Consider the following 15,883-nt stretch of genomic DNA (forward strand, 5'->3'; position numbering starts at 1 on the left):
GGCCTGGTCTCTATCTATAAATCAAGTGGGTGAGCAGTCCAAAATAGCAACGAGCTCCACATTTAGGCAGCAAGGGGAAGAAGAAAATGAGAGCAGGCTTTCAATCAACTAAACAACACTTCAACCCTTGGCAGGCAACACAAGTACAACTACCCCACAAATATCCACAGGGAAAGGCGAGTCCAAGGACACTGTGCCTACCACCCAAACATTCCTGTTTCCAATCTGCCTCACAAACCCAGATGTGGGAACACCCTCTCCTGCTGTGTTCAGGACCACTTAATCTGAATCATCAGTGGGCTTTATCACATGTAATTCAACTGCCTCTAGGAGAGGCAATTCTGGGACTCTCGGACACACCAGGAAATGTTGAGCAAAGGGCAAGAGTTGAACGCTGAAGGATGATTTCATTCTATCAGTACTACTTCTACAAATAAACACGGCCTGGCATTCACTGTAAGCAAATTTGAATTGGATTTTCAGAATCTGGAGACACTATAAAGCAGACTGTTTAGAACATTCGACAATCCTAAATCCAGAACCATCCTAAATTCAGAACAATTATGAGCTGACAACACACTCCATTAACTACCAGCATTCTTTGAAAACAGGTCACCAGGCTGGGCGCGGTGGCTCACACCTGTAATCCCAGCACTCTGGGAGGCCGAAGTGGGCAGATCACCTGAGGTCAGGAGTTTGAGATCAGCCTGGCCAATGTAGTGAAATACCATTTCTAGTAAAAACACAAAAATTAGGTGGGTGTGGTGTCGGGTGCCTGTAATCCAAGCTACTCAGGAGGCTAAGGCAGGAGAACTGCTTGAGGCTGGGAGGCGGAGGTTGCAGTGAGCCAAGATAGTGCCACTGCACTCCAGCCTGGGTGACAAGAACAAAACTCCGTCTCAAAAAAAAAAAAAATGCATTGAACGCAGATGTTAGCATTCACTCTCTTCCACATACCTCTTTGAGAAAGGGCTATTTTTTAAAGGCATATTTCATTGAGAACAAAAAGAGAGAAAACAAAATAGCAACACCTTTTGGGGAGTTAGGTGAATATAAACTGACTTAGGTCAGAAAAAGTTGAATCATAAGCATGCAATGCAGAACATCGAAGAACAATCTAACTTTCATCATGGAACCCCCAAAGGGCTCCAAAAATAGTGGCACTAGTTTACATTTTGGAAGTAAGGGTATAAAATGGAAGCAAAATACAGGAGAAACTGAATACTCATCATCTGTTTAAGAAGCAATTAGGCAAAACCAGGTGTTTGTCTCAATTGGTGCAGAAAAAGCACCTCACAAACTCTAACACCTTTTCATAATAAAAACACTCAACAAACCAGGAATGGACAGGAACTTCCTCACATGATAAAGGGCATTTATGAAAAACTCACGGTTAATGTCATACTCAAATTTTTCACCTAAGATTAGGAACAAGACTAGGGTGACAACTTTCACCACTGCTCTTTAACACTGTGCTGGAAATTCTCTCCAGAGCAATTTTAGTGAAGAAAGGGGGTTGGGGGGAGGGAGGCATACTAATTGGAAAGGAAGACTTAAAACTATCTTTATTCGAAGATGACTCGGTCTCATGTATAGAAAATCCTAATGAATCAACAACAAAAAAACTGCTGTTAGAACTAATAAGCAAACTCAGCCGGGCACAGTGGTTCACACCTGTAATCCCAGCACTTTGGGAGGCTGAGGCAGGCAGACTACAAGGTCAGCAGTTCAAGACTAGCCCGACCAAGATGGTGAAACCCTGTCTCTACTAAAAATAAAAAAATTAGCTGGGCATGGTGGTGAGTGCCTGTAATTCGAGCTACTCAGGGGGCTGAAGCAGGAAAAAAAATCACTTGAACCCAGGAGGTGGAGGTTGCACCAAGATTATGCCACTGCACTCCAGCCTGGGTGACAGAGCAAGACTCCATCTCAAAAAAAAAAAAAAAAAAAAAAAAAAAAGAACTAATAAGCAACTCAGCGAAGTTTCAGAATACAAGATCAACACAAAAGTCCACTGCATTTCTACTCACTAGTAATGAACAATCTGAAAGTGAAATTGTGAAAACAATTCATTTTACAATAGCATCAAAAAGAATTAAAAACTTAGGAATAAATTTAACCAAGAAAGTGCACTGGTTCCTTGTATACTGTACACTGAAAATCACAAAACATTTTTGAAAGAATTAAATACAACCTGCATAAATGGGAACACATTCCATGTTCATGGATGGAAAGACTTAATATTAGGATGGCAACACTCCCAAAGTGATGTACAGATTCGATACAATCTCTATCAAAATCCCATTGGTCTTTTTTGCAAATATGGAAAGACTGATCTTTAAATTCACATAGAGCTGCAATGGGTCCCAAATAGCAAAGAAATCTTCCAGAACAAAAGCAACGTTGGAGGACCCCAACTTCCCAGCTTCAAAACTTACTATAAAATATTGTGGCATTGGCATAAGGACATACATACAGACCTGCAGAACAGAACTGAGTCCAGAAATAAACCCACACATCTACAGTCAATTGATTTTGACAAAGGTGCCAAGACCACTAAATAAGGAAAAAAGTCACGTCAACAAATGATGCTTGGACAACTGAATATCCACATGCAAAAGAAAGAAGTTAGACCCCCACCACACACACATCATATACAAGAATGAACTCATATGGATCAAAAACCTAAATACAAGAGTTAAAATGATAAACTCTTAAAACAGGGATGAATCCTTCTAATCCTGGATTTTGCAGTTCTTAGGTATGAAATCAAAAACATGAGCAACAAAAGAAAACATAGAAAAATTAGAGTTAATCAATTTGGGCACCAAAGGACAGTAACAAGAGAGTGAAGAGACAATCCAAAGAATGGGAGAAAGTATTTACTAATCATACGTCTGATAGGGGGTCAGTATGCAGAATAAAGAATTCTGACAACTCAAAAAAAAAAAAAAAAAAAAAGAGAGAGAGAGAGAGAAGTAACCCAATTTAAAAATGGGGAAAGGATCTGAATGAAAATTTCTCCAAAAATACACAATGGCCAACATGTACATGACACAGTTGTCAACTTCACTGGTCATCAGGGATATGCAAATCACAGCCGAATGAGATACCACTTCACACCCAGTAGAATACTCATACTTTTTTAAAAAAGGAAAATGAGTGTTGGGGGGAATGTGGATAAAGTGAAGCTCTCATAGGTTGCTGAAGGGAATGTAAAATGATCCAGCCACTGTGAAAAAGTTTGGCAGTTTCTCAAAAAGCTAAACATAGAGTTATCATATGACCTGGCAACTTCACTCCTTGGTATATAACCAAAGAATTGAAAACAGGTGCTCAAATAAAAACTCACACACAAATGTTCATAGTCGCTGCATTACTGTACACAATAGCAGACAGGTGGAAACAACCCTAGTATCCATCAGCAGATGAATGGATCAACACAATGTGGTATATCTACACAATGGAAAATTATTCAGTCACAAGAAAGAACGGAACACTGATACAGTCTACAACATGGGTGAACTCTGAAGACATCATCTTCAGTGAAAGAAGTCAGACACAGGAGCTGCATACTGTATGACTCCATTTACATGAAATGTCCAGGACAGGCCAATTCATACAAACAGAAAGCAGATTAGGGGTTGCCAGGGCCTGGGAGAGGGAAAAATGGGCAGTGACTGCTTAATCAGTATAGGGTTTCCATTTGGGATGATGAAAAAAATTCTGTAACTAGGTGGTGATGATGTTTTATGTTACGTGCACTTTAGCACAATCAAAAAAGAAAAGCAGGTGAATGAGAGGATATTGCATTTATGAAGAACATATCACAAATGTAGGAAAAAAAAACAGCTCTGGGAAATTTAAAATATGATGGCCAAACTAAAATGATAAATAGATACACTGGAATAAAATGTAAGAGGAAATCTAGAAAGAACACAACAGAAAATGGGAGAAAGATGAGAAAATTATAAAGCCAAGCCCCCCAATTTCCAAAACACTCAGAAAAAGAGAGTAAAGAAACAGGAAATTGTTAGAGAAATAATTTCAGAAAACTAAAGGTTTCAAATAACTATCAAGTGTCCAAGAAAAGATGAGAATAAACCAAAACACAGGATGTTTCTGGACAGTGGAGATGTGGGAGTAAAAACAGATGGACTACAAAGGCCCTCGTACAAAGGATTGGCAATTAGAGCCTCAAGCACTTCATGTGCAATACTATTACTGAAGCTTAGAAGACGTAATTACGAGCAGTTTCCCACCTGGAATCAGCCAGGCACACCAACCACAAGCTGCAAAGGGAGAGCAGAGACCTCAGACCTCACCGCCCACCTGCCCTGGGGAGCCCTAGGGAGCTGGGAGAAATACTCCCAGAGACCAGTGACAGTGGCAAGGTGTTCCCGCCGCTGTTTATTATGCGCTCTCAGACACCGCTCTGGGCACTTTGCAGGCCCAACAGGGCGCGGACACAGCGCGTGCCTCCAAGCAGGTGGGGGCGGAGGCCCGCGCGGGAGGAGCGCTTGAGCCCAGTTCGGCCTGGGCAGCAAAGAGAGACCCAGGAGTTCGGCCTGGGCAGCAAAGAGAGACCCAATACTCCAAAATACACAAGTATCAGCCGGGCGCGGTGGCTCCCGCCCTAATCCCAGCGCGTCGGGAAACCGAGGCGTGAGGGCTGTTCGCGAAACCCCACCTCTTATTAAAAAAAAAAAAAAAAACCACCGTCTTCCCACCACCGCACCTCCGACCCCGCCGCTACTTCCAGGGACTGGGGACCCACAGCCGGGTCAACGCAGGCACCCCGAGCGGAGGCCTGAGAAGGCGGGGAGGACGCCCCTCCACGCCCAGTCCCGGCCGCCCGCCGCGGCCTCCCGCGCCTCTCCCCACTCCGCCCCGGACCTCGTGTCCGGGCCCGGCCGGCGAGACCCCTGGGAGAAGCAGGACTCCTGCACCACCACGACCGCCAGGGTCCCCGGGCCTCTTCACCTGCGCAGGCAGGGGTCGGGGCCCGAGTAGCCTTGGGGCGTGAGACGGCCGGGTGCGGCGGCCGTTGGCCCAGGACGCCCCGGCCGCGACTCTGCGCTCTCCCAGCACCCCAGCTCCCACCCCGTGTCCCCACAGCCCCGCGCCCGCCCGGCGTTCCCCTTGCCCTAGCCAGGCGTCCCTTCAGCCCTGCTCGCTCGAAGCTCACCTGCCTGGCGCCGCTGCCTCAGGCCTCGTCTGCGCCTCCCAGGCCCAAGAAGACGCTCTACCTGCGCCAGCCAATCGTGGACCCGCACCCAGGACAGGGGGCGGGAGCAACGCTGGCCTCCACCAATCCCGAGCGCGCCACCCGAAGCGTTCTGGCCAATGACGAGGCGGCTACGGGACGCGGGCGGAGGAGCGAGGCGGGCTCCGGGCGGTGGAAGGGGAGGGAGGAGGCAAGGAGGGGGAGGGGCGTGGGGCTTGGATGCTTCCCAGGGAGGGGCAGGAGGGGCAGGAGGGGCGGGGGGGGGGGTCTGCATCTGCAGAACGGGTCTATTTCGGGGGAAAGGCTGCAATCTGGGGGAGGGGTCTGCACCTGGACGAGGGGGTCTGCATTTGGAGGAAGGGATCTGCATTTGGGGAAGTGGGCTGCATCTGGGCGAGGAGTCTGCACCTGGTGGAGGGGTGTGCACCTGGTGGAGGGGTCTGATTTCCGGGAGGGTTTATGCATCTGAATGAAGACGTCTGCATCTGGGGAGGGTCTGCACCTGGAGGAGGAGTCTGCATCTCAGGGACTTTTGGATCTGGGATGTTTGGCTCTGGGAGGAGGGCTCTGCCTCTCCGGGAGGGTGTGTGCGTCTCGGGGAGGGGTCTGCATCGTCATGAGGGGGTCTGCATCTCAAGGAAGGCGTCCGCATCTGGGGGAGGGGCCGCTGCAGCTCTGGGAGACAGCCCCCGGTTCCCACGGGGCTCACCTTGGTCAGGTCCACCCCAATGCCTCCTTGGCCTTCCGCACGTCTCCCCGTGCTGGACGCCGCCCCCACCCCAATTCCCCACAGCACTGGGCGTGAGCAGGCGCCCCAAAGTCGGGCTCTTCCCGCGGCCCTTCCTCCCCAGGCGCCCTTCTGGGGAATGTATGCAGTCTGCACGCACGGTCTCCCTCAGGGCCCGGGCTGATGGAAACGACACTTCGCGCGTGGAATTCGCAGGTTCCTTTCGTGCTGGGGACGGCACTGCCTCTTGTAAATACTGATTTGTTCTTTGCATTTTTAAAATGAAGTGTAAACTCTTGTTCACGTTCTTGGCTCTTGTTTTTGCTTTTTTGAGACGGGGTCTCAGTCCCGTTGCCCAGGCTGGAGTGCAGTGGTGCAGTCATAGCTCACTGCACCCTCGACATCCCCAGCCCAGATCCTCCCATCTTAGTCTCCTAAACTGGGACTATAGGGGTGCCTGGATATTTTTTATTTTTGCATATTTTTGTATTTTTTGTAGACATCGGGGGGGGGGTCTCACTATGTCGCCCAGGCTGGTCTCGAACTCCTGACCTCAAGCAATCCTCCCACCGTGCTGGGATAACAGGCATGAGCCACCGCACTCATCCATTAAAGCCTTATTATTATTATTATTTTAAGATGGAGTTTCTCTCTTGTTGCCCAGGCTGGAGTGCAATGACACAATCGCGGCTCACTGCAACCTCCACCTCCTGGGTTCAAGTGATTCTTGTGCCTCAGCTGCCCTAGTAGATGTGATTACAGGCATCTGCCACCATGCCCAGCTAATTTTGTATTTTTAGTAAAGATGGGGTTTCACTATGTTAGCCAGGCTGGACTCGAACTCCTGTTTTTTGCTTTTTGTTGTTGTTGTTAGAGACATGGTCTTGCTGTCACCCAGGCTGGAGTAATCATGTAGTGACATCATAGCTCACTGTAGCCTCGCCCTCCCATCTTCCAACCATCCTCCCACATTAGCCTCCTGAGTAGCTGAGACTACAAGCACACACCACCACATCTGGCTAATTTTTAAATCTTTTTTGTAGAGATGGGGTCCCACTATGTTGCTCAGGCTGGTCTTGAACTCTTGGGCTCAAGCAATCCTCTGCCTCAGTCTCCCCTGGCACCCACTGCCACACCTGGCTAACTCTGCCTTTTTTTTTTTTTTTGAGACAGAGTCTTCCTCTGTCACCCAGGCTGGAGTGCCGTGGTGCAATCTCTGCTCACTACAACCACCACCTCCTGGGTTCATGCGATTCTCCTGCCTCAGCCTCTGGAGTAGCTGGAATTACAGGCATGTACCACCACGCCTGGCTAATTTATTTTTTGTATTTTTAGTAGAGATGGGGTTTCACTATGTTGGTCAGGCTGGTCTCGAACTCCTGACCTCATGATCCACCTGCCTTAGCCTACCAAGTTCTGGGATTACAAGTGTGAGCCTCTGCGCCTGGCCGCTTTTTTTTTTTTCAGCTGAGCATTAACTTGGATGGCCCTACGTTGCTGCTAAAACCCTGAATTATATCTGCTTTTTAAACAGGCACATCTATTTGGGGGAAACATTTTGTCAGATGGCTATGCCAGAGCCCACCGCCTGGGTCTCTCACTAGAGAAGACGGGCATTCCAGTGCTAGGATTGTGCCCTCAAGAAGGCTGGAATCCACCCTGGGGCCAGTATGGCCCCCGGAAGGCCCTGGTCTGTGGAGTGGGTTAAACCAGGAACATGAACAAGCAGATAGGAGAGTCTGGGGGCTTCTGTGTCTCCCAAAGCACAACTTGGGTCTGTTTTCCTTGGCCTGGCTGACCATCCTCATTTCAGAAGAGGACCATGGGCAACAGGCTGGACTTCAGAGTGTCCATCCCTATGGCTCTTTCCATCTTCCCACACTGCAGAACAGGATGGAGCAGGCAGCACAGCCACTCATGTTTTACAGCAAGGGAAACAGAGGCAGGGACAGGCCAATAGCCTGGCTGGAGTGAGACTGGATGGGGTGACCCCATAGGCATCCTCTCTGTCTTCAAGGCCACCATCTCTGCTGCAGAATTGAGGGCAGCAATGACCTGCCTTGCAAAGCTCCCAGGGGAGCTCAGTGCTTTTTTCACGGTGAGCTCACACCTCAATTTTGGCAGCAGGCTGTGCCTTTCAGCTGTAAACAGAAACCGGCTCCTGGGAGACAGAAACCCGAGCCTGGGGGCTTCATGCCATCTGGATGAGGGTGGCTGCAAGGGCCAGGGAGAGAGTTGGATGAAGGAAAATTACCCGGCCAACCTCCCAGCCGACCTCTTAGAGGCTCAGGAGGTCTTTTTTTGGTCTTTTTTTTTTTTTCTTTTGAGACAGTTTCACTCTTGTCGCCCAGGCTGGAGTGTAATGGCACCATCTTGGCTCACTGCAACCTCCACCTCCCATAAATCCCTTTCCCTTAAGGAAAGGATTCGGCTTCTCCACCAGCCGCTTCCCTGTCCTGCCTGCCTTTGGTTCCTCCTTTGGGCAGGAAGCATCCACAGAGGAAATGGTTTTTGGTGGGTTGGTTGCCCCTGTGGCGAGGGAGGGCGGGCCCCCCATCCTGGTGTGGTTTCAGGGCGTGAGTCTGTGGGGAGTGGTGAAAGGAGCTTGCCAGAGGGTTGCAACAGATTTCAGTCCGATTTCCCAATACCCCGAATTCAAAAATCCATGCACAGACACTCCCAGTATTGACAGAGTTTGAACTCAGTACAGATTGCAGACATGCGTGCAGGGCCCTTCACAGTGTTTCATTTATATATGTATGTATTTATTTATTTACTTACTTATTTTTGAGACAGAGTCTTGCTCTGTCACCCAGGCTGGAGTACAGTGGTGCAATCACAGCTCATGAACTCCTGGGTAGCCTCAAACCCCTGGTCTCCAGTGATTCTCTTGCCTCAGCATCTCAAGTAGCTGAGACTACAGGTACCCACCACTATGCCCAGCTAATTTTGTTTTTTGAACTTTTTGTAGAGATAGGGTCTTGCCATGTTGCTCAGTCTGTTCTCAAACTCCTCGGCTCAAGGGATCCTTCCTCCTATCTTGGCCTCCCAAGGTGCTGGGGTGACAGGCATGAGCAACCTCACCTGGCCGTCTCCTTTTTTTTGAGACAGGATCTGGCTCTGTCACCAAGGCTGGAGTGCAGTGTGCCATCTTGGCTTACTGCAGCCTCCGCCTCCCAGGTTTAAGTGATCCTCCCATCTTAGCCTTCTGAGCAGCTAGATTACAGGCACGAACCAACATACCCAGCTAATTTTTGCATTTTTTAAAGAGGCGGGGTTTCACCATGTTGTCCAGGCTGGTCTTGAACTCCTGGCCTCATGTAATCCTCCTGCCTCAGCCTCCCAAAGTGCTGGGATTACAGGTCTGAACTGCCACACCTGGCCGTCACTAATTTAACATCTCCAGATCAGAATTCCTGATGCCTCCCCAATCCTGCTCTTTCTCAGGTCTTCCTCACAACAGTCAAAGACACCCATTTCTTCCTCTTCCTCCTGCCAGACTCTGGAGCTCTCCCTGATCCCTCTTTCCAGCCCACGTCCATCAGCATCACTTGGCTCTGTCTGTTTTTTTTTTATTTGTTTGTTTGTTTTGACAGTCTCTTACTGTTGCCCAGGCTGGAGTGCAGTGGTATGATCTCGGCTCACTGCAACCTCTGCCTCCTGGGTTCAAGCAATTCTCCTGTCTCAGCCTCCCAAGTAACTGGGATTATAGGCACACACCATCACGCCCAGCTAAGTGTTTGTATTTTCAGTAGGGACAGGGTATCACCACGTTGGTCAGGCTGGTCTTGAACTCCTGACCTCAGGTGATCCACCCGCCTCGGCCTCCCAAAGTGCTGAGATTACAGGCATGAGCCACTGCGCCTGGCCTTTCTTTGGCTCTGTCTTTGGAGCAGATCCAGAGCCAGAGCCTGTCCCTCCCCTGGGCTGTCTGGCCCCTGGCCACACCAGAGTCAGTCCTACTTGCCTACAGCAGCCACCTCACAGCCGGTCTTTCTGCTCCCACCTGACACAGTGGCTGGACCAGTTGGATCATGCCCCTCCTCCACAAATAACCGGCCAAGCTCCAGGCCACAGGAAGGAGATGCTCAAGTCCTCATGGTGATCAGAAAGCTTCATGTAACCCCTGTCCCCTAGTAACTGTGGTTTTTCAATTGAGATTAAATTCATGTGGCTGGGAGTGGTGGCTCACACTTGTAATTCCAACACCTTGGGAGGCCAAGGTGGAAGGATCACTTGATGTCAGCAGTTTGAGATCAGGCTGGCCAACACCGTGAAACCCCGTCTCTACCAAAAATACAAAAATTAGCCAGGTATGGTGACAGGCACCTGTCAACCCAGCTACTTGGGAGGCTGAGGCAGAAGAATCACTGGAACCCAGGAGGCAGAGCTTGCAGTGAGCCAAGATTGAGCCACTGCACTCCAGCCTGGGCAATAGTGTGACACTACTCTGTCTCAGAAAAAAAAAATCAGCCAGCTGTGGTGGTGGTGCCTGTAGTCCTAGCTACTTGGGAGGCTGAGGTAGGAGAATGGCTTGAACCAGGGAGGCAGAGGTTGCAGTGAGCCGAGATCACACCACTGCATTCCAGCCTGGGTGACAGAGCAATATTCCATCTCAAAAAAGGCAAAACAAAACAAACAAACAAAAAAATGAGTTACCAATATTTAAAAATTAAAGGACTTAAAAAATATATTTTTGGCTGGGCACAGTGGCTCATGTCTGGAATCCCAGCACTTTGGGAGGTCAAGGCAGGTGGATCACAAGGTCAAGAGATAGAGACCATCCTGGCCGACATGGTGAAACCCCAACTCTACTAAAAATACAAAAATTAGCTGGGTGTGGTGGCGCGTGCCTTTTAGTTCCAGCTACTTGGGAGGCTGAGGCAGGAGAATCGCTTGAACCAGGGAGTCAGACACACACACACACACACACACACACACTTTAAACATAGACTTCCAGCTTCTCTTGAAAGATCATCGTATCTGGCCAATGTTGGGCCTGCCCTGCCAGGAGAGCCCAGGAGAGCCCAGGAGAGAGGCGGATGTGGTTTGCATATGTGTCCTGTACAGCTCTCAGGATGAAATCTGATCCCAGTGTGGGAGGTGGGGCCTGCTGGGAGGTGTTGGATCATGGGAGCTGATCCCTCATGAATTGCCCAGTGCAACCCCCCTGGTGATAAGTGAGTTCTCACTCAGTTCATGCGAGAGCTGGGATTCCCACCCTTCCCTCGCCCCCCCGCCCCCCCCCGCCCCCCCCACCACTTACTCCTGCTCTCATCTTGCGATGCAGCTCCCCCTTCATCTCTGCCTTGAGTGGAAGCAGCCTGAGGCCTTGCTCCTCGAAGCAGATGCTGCTGCCTGGCTTCCTGTACAGCCTGCAAAACCATGAGCCACATAACCTGTATTAGTCTGTTTTCACACTGCTATAAAGATACTACCCAAGACTGGGTCGTTTATAGAAAAAAGAGGTTGAATTGACACAGTTTCACATGGCTGGGGAGGCCTCAGGAAACTTACAGTCATGGCAGGGGCCAGAGGGAGGGAAGCAGACACATCTTACATGGCGGCAGGTGAGAGAGAGAAGTGCATGAAGGAGGAACTTGCCAAACACTTATGAAACCATCAGATCTTGGCCAGGTGAAGTGGCTCATGCCTATAATCCTAGCACTTTGGGAGGCTGAGGCGGGCAGATCACCTGAGGTCAGGAGTTTGAGACCAGTCTGGCCAACAGGGTGAATGAAACCCCATCTCTACTAAAAATACAAAAATTAGCTGGACTTGGTGGCACCTATAATCCTAGCAAATCGGAAGGCTGAGGCAGGAGAATCATTTGAACCCAGGAGGCAGAGGCTGCAGTGAGCAGAGATTGTGCCACTGCACTCCAGCCTGGATGACAGAGCCAGACTCTGTCTAAAAACAAACAAACAAACAGACCCCTCAGATCTCATGAGAACTCTGTCACTATCAGGAGAAAAGCATGGGGGAAATCATCTCCATGATCTAATCACCTCCCACCAGGTCCTGCCCTCAACACATAGGGATTACAATTTGAGGTGAGGGCACAGAGCCAAACCATATTGTTAACCTATTTTCTTTGCATGTTACCCAGCCTCAGGTGTTCCTTTATAGAAACGTGAGATCTGAGTAACACAGACCCTTCCTCCAGGGCACAAGTGTGGCCCCCACTCAGCACGTTTCCCGGAAATGGAGGCTCACTCCTGTCCAGGATTGAGTGTGGACACCCCGATGCCCGAGACCTTCCAGGATTCCCTGGGGCTGAGGAAGGCCTCTGCAGCAGGTCAGATCATCTGGACAAGCAGCCACCTCTGAGGTCTTCCTGGGCAAAATCCTCCCACTTCATTGTAAAATCCACCTGTTTGAGGCTGTACCCTGTTCAGAGGGGAAATGGCAGATGTGAAAATAGTGAAAACAGGAGCTAGAAGGGAGAGGTGGCAAACTGCACCTGTGTCTTTTTTTTTTTTTTTAAAGACAGGGTTTCACATGCTGGTCTTCAACTCTCAACCTCAGGTGATTGGCCTGCCTTGGCCTCCAAAGTGCTTGGATTACAGGCATGAGCCACCACGCCTGGCTTGCACCTGTGTCTCAATGAGAGAAGTGTCTCTGGGAGGGAGCCTGGAAGGCCCCCTGGCCCACCTGGGAATGTGCTACTGGGAACCTGCCCAGGACGAGGCTGGAGGGAGGAGAGAGAGTGACAGAGCCTGGGACCCAGGAAAGCCAGGTCCCAGGGCAACACTGCTGGGCGTCTGGAGCAGACCTTTCTTTGCTAAAGAAAAAAACAGCTGTCATCATGGCAACTAGTTTTACATTTTATTGTTTTTCAATTTGACAAGCAACATACATGTGTTGTTGAAAAAACACAACAACCCTCAAGTGTTAAGGGGAAAAAAATTAACACTAAATGGAATTTTTTTTTTTTTGAGATGGGTTGTATTAGTCTGACTTCGCACTGCTAATAAGGAAGTACCCAAGACTGGGTAATTTATAACAAAAAGAGGTTTAATGGACTCAGAGTTCCACAAATGGACTCAGAGTTCTTCAGAGTTTAATGGACTCAGAGGTTTAATGGCCTTCCACATGGCTGGGGAGGCCTCACAATCATGGCGGAAAGTGAAGGAGGAGCAAAGTCACGTCTTACATGGTGGCAGGCAAGAGACCATGTGCAGGGGAACTCCCTTTATAAAACCCTCCTATCCCATGAGACTGTCATGAGAACAGCACAGGAAAAACCCTCCCCCAGGATTCAATTATCTCCCACTGAGTCCCTCCCATGACACATGAGGATTATAAGAGCTACAATTCAAGATGAGATTTGGGTGGGGACACAGCCAAACCATATCACGGGATCTCACTCTGTCACCCAGGCTGGAGTGCAGTGGCGTGATCTTGGCTCACTGCAACCTTTGCCTCCAGGGTTCAAGCAATTCTTGTGGTTCAGCCTCCCGAGTAGCGGGGATTACAGGCATGCACCACCACACCAGGCTAATTTTTAAATGTTTTTTTAGTAGAGATGGGGTTTCTCCATGTTGGCTAGGCTGTTCTCAAACGCCTGGCCTCAAGTGATCTGTCCAAAGTGCTGGGATTACACGCCTGAATCACTGTGCCTGGCCTAATAACACTTTTACACATCACTGTGGTGGCCCATAAGAAATAGCCAGTGTTCATATTTTGCAGTATGACCTCATGTAATTCTTTTTCTTTCTTTAGTTTCTTTTTTTTTCTTTTTGAGACAGAGTTTCGCTTGTGTTACCCAGGCTGGAGTGCAATGGCGCGATCTCGGCTCACCACAACCTCTGCCTCCTGGGTTCAGGCAATTCTCCTGCCTCAGCCTCCTGACCAGCTGGGATTACAGGCACGCACCACCATGCCCAGCTAATTTTTTGTATTTTTAGTAGAGACGGGGTTTCACCATGTTGACCAGGATGGTCTCAATCTCTTGACCTCGTGATCCACTCACCTGGGCCTCCCAAAGTGCTGGGATTACAGGCGTGAGCCACCGCGCCCGGCCTTCTTTTTATTTATTTTTTTTGAGACAGGGTCTTACTGTGTTGCTCAGGCTGGAGTGCAGTGGTGCCATCATAGCTCACTGCAGCCTTGACCTCCTGGGCTCCTGGGCTCAATCAATTCTCCCACCTCAGCCTCCCAAATAGCTGGGACTACAGGCACACACCAATATACCTCGATAATTTTTCTGTCTTTTGTAGAGATGGGGTCTTGCTCTCTTGCCCAGGCTGGTCTGAAACTCCTGGCTCAAGGAATCTGCCTCCCTTAGCCTACCAAAGTGCTGTCATTACAGGAGTAAGCCACTTCACCTGGCCAACATACTTCTTTTTCTTAGGCAAAAATGGAGTCACAACATACTGACTTTGTGACCTGCCTTTTTCATTTGTCTGAGTAAATTGGCCTTGCAGCCTTTGCTGTGACTGGAGACAGCTCTCCCCAGAGTGAACAACCTGAGACCCATCCAGCTCACTGTTAGTCAATGTTCCAAAACACATCCCTGAACTCACCTTTGCCCTCCTGTCCTGGAGTTTCCTTAGAATAAATTGCCGGAAGTGGAACTGCTGGGTCAAGGGTGGGGACATCTTTATGACTTGTGTTCTCCAGAAAAGTCCTGAGTGGAGGCAACGCCTTCTGGAAAACAAACCCCAGGCAGGGCAGAGCTGATCAGGCTGCTGGGAGCTCCGCTGACTCTGAGTGTCCCAACTCTGCTTTCGTTTTCTTTTGTTTTTAACCATTCTTTTTTTTTTTTTTCTTTTTTTTAAAGTTGGGGTTTCACCATGTCATCCAGGCTAGTCTCAAACTCCTGACCTCAAGTGATCTGCCCACGTTGGCCTCCCAAAGTGCTGGGATTACAGGCGTGATCCCTCTTTTACATGCCTGGCCCTCTTTTGTTATTATTTTGTTATTTTTATTTATTTTTCTTTGAGACAGAGTCTTGCTCCATTGCCCAGGCTGAAGTGTAGTGGCACTATCTCAACTCACTGCAACCTCCACCTCCTGGGTTCCAGAAATTCCCCTGCCTCATCCCCATGAGTAGTTGGGACTACAGGCACGCACCACCACATCCAGCGAATTTGGTGCATCTTTAGTAGAGGCAGATTTTCACCATGTCAGCCAGGCTGGTCTCAAACTCCTGACCTCAAGTGACCCATGTGCCTCAGCCTCCCAAAGTGCTGAGATTACAGGTGTGAACTGCACCCAGCCTGGCCAGCCTTATTTATTTCACATTTGTTCATTTGGGAGTTCAGAGGAAAATTACTTGACAAATCTGAATATAAAGTGTGGTGTTTGTTGGGACAAACACTGTCTTTTTTTGTGGCAGTGGGGATACGGTCTCGCTGTTGTGCAGGCTGGATTACAGGGGTGTGATCATAGTTCACTGCAGCCTCAGACTCTTGGGCTCAACAGATCATCCTGCCTCAGCCTCCCAAGGTGCTAGGATTAAAGGTGTGAGCCACTGCACCCAGTCAACCATTCATTTTCTGTCTGAAAATGAACAGAGTCAGCTGGATGCAGTGGCTCACGCCTGTAATCCCAGCACTTGGGAGGCCAAGGCAGGCAGATCATGAGGTTAGGCGATCGAGACCATCCTGGCCAAGATGGTGAAACCCTGTCTCTGCTAAAATAAAAAAAAAAAAAAAAAAAAAATTAGCGAGGGGTGGTGGTGCATGCCTATAGTCCCAGCAACTTAGGAGGCTGAGGCAGGGGAATTGCTTGAACTTGGGAGGCGGAGGTTGATCCATGGAGCAGATCATGCCACTGCACTCCAGCCTGGATACCGAGCGAGACTCCACCTTAAAAATAAAGTAGAAAACAAAGTTGTCATGGCCATTGTTTACTGTGCACTTCCTGCTGTGGGCCTGCAGTTTCTGGGGGCACTGCAATCTTCCTGAACAGTCAGGATAGCT

At 49.2% G+C, this 15,883-nt stretch overlaps 1 protein-coding gene across 46 annotated transcripts in view; it reads right to left on the minus strand.

Moving 5' to 3' along the window:
* SUN1 (Sad1 and UNC84 domain containing 1) overlaps positions 1 to 5,219 on the minus strand; it is a 58,319-nt gene extending 53,100 nt beyond the window's left edge. For all 46 annotated transcript variants that reach the window (XM_054251486.2, XM_078364392.1, XM_054251483.2 and 43 more), the window contains exon 1: positions 5,189 to 5,219. The gene's annotated coding sequence lies outside the window, so the exon portion shown is untranslated. The remainder of the gene's footprint in view (positions 1 to 5,188) is intronic.
* Between the last annotated feature and the right edge of the window lie 10,664 nt (positions 5,220 to 15,883).

Source organism: Callithrix jacchus, chromosome 2 (assembly GCF_049354715.1).
Source record: "Callithrix jacchus isolate 240 chromosome 2, calJac240_pri, whole genome shotgun sequence".
NCBI classification, from domain to species: Eukaryota; Metazoa; Chordata; class Mammalia; order Primates; family Cebidae; genus Callithrix; species Callithrix jacchus.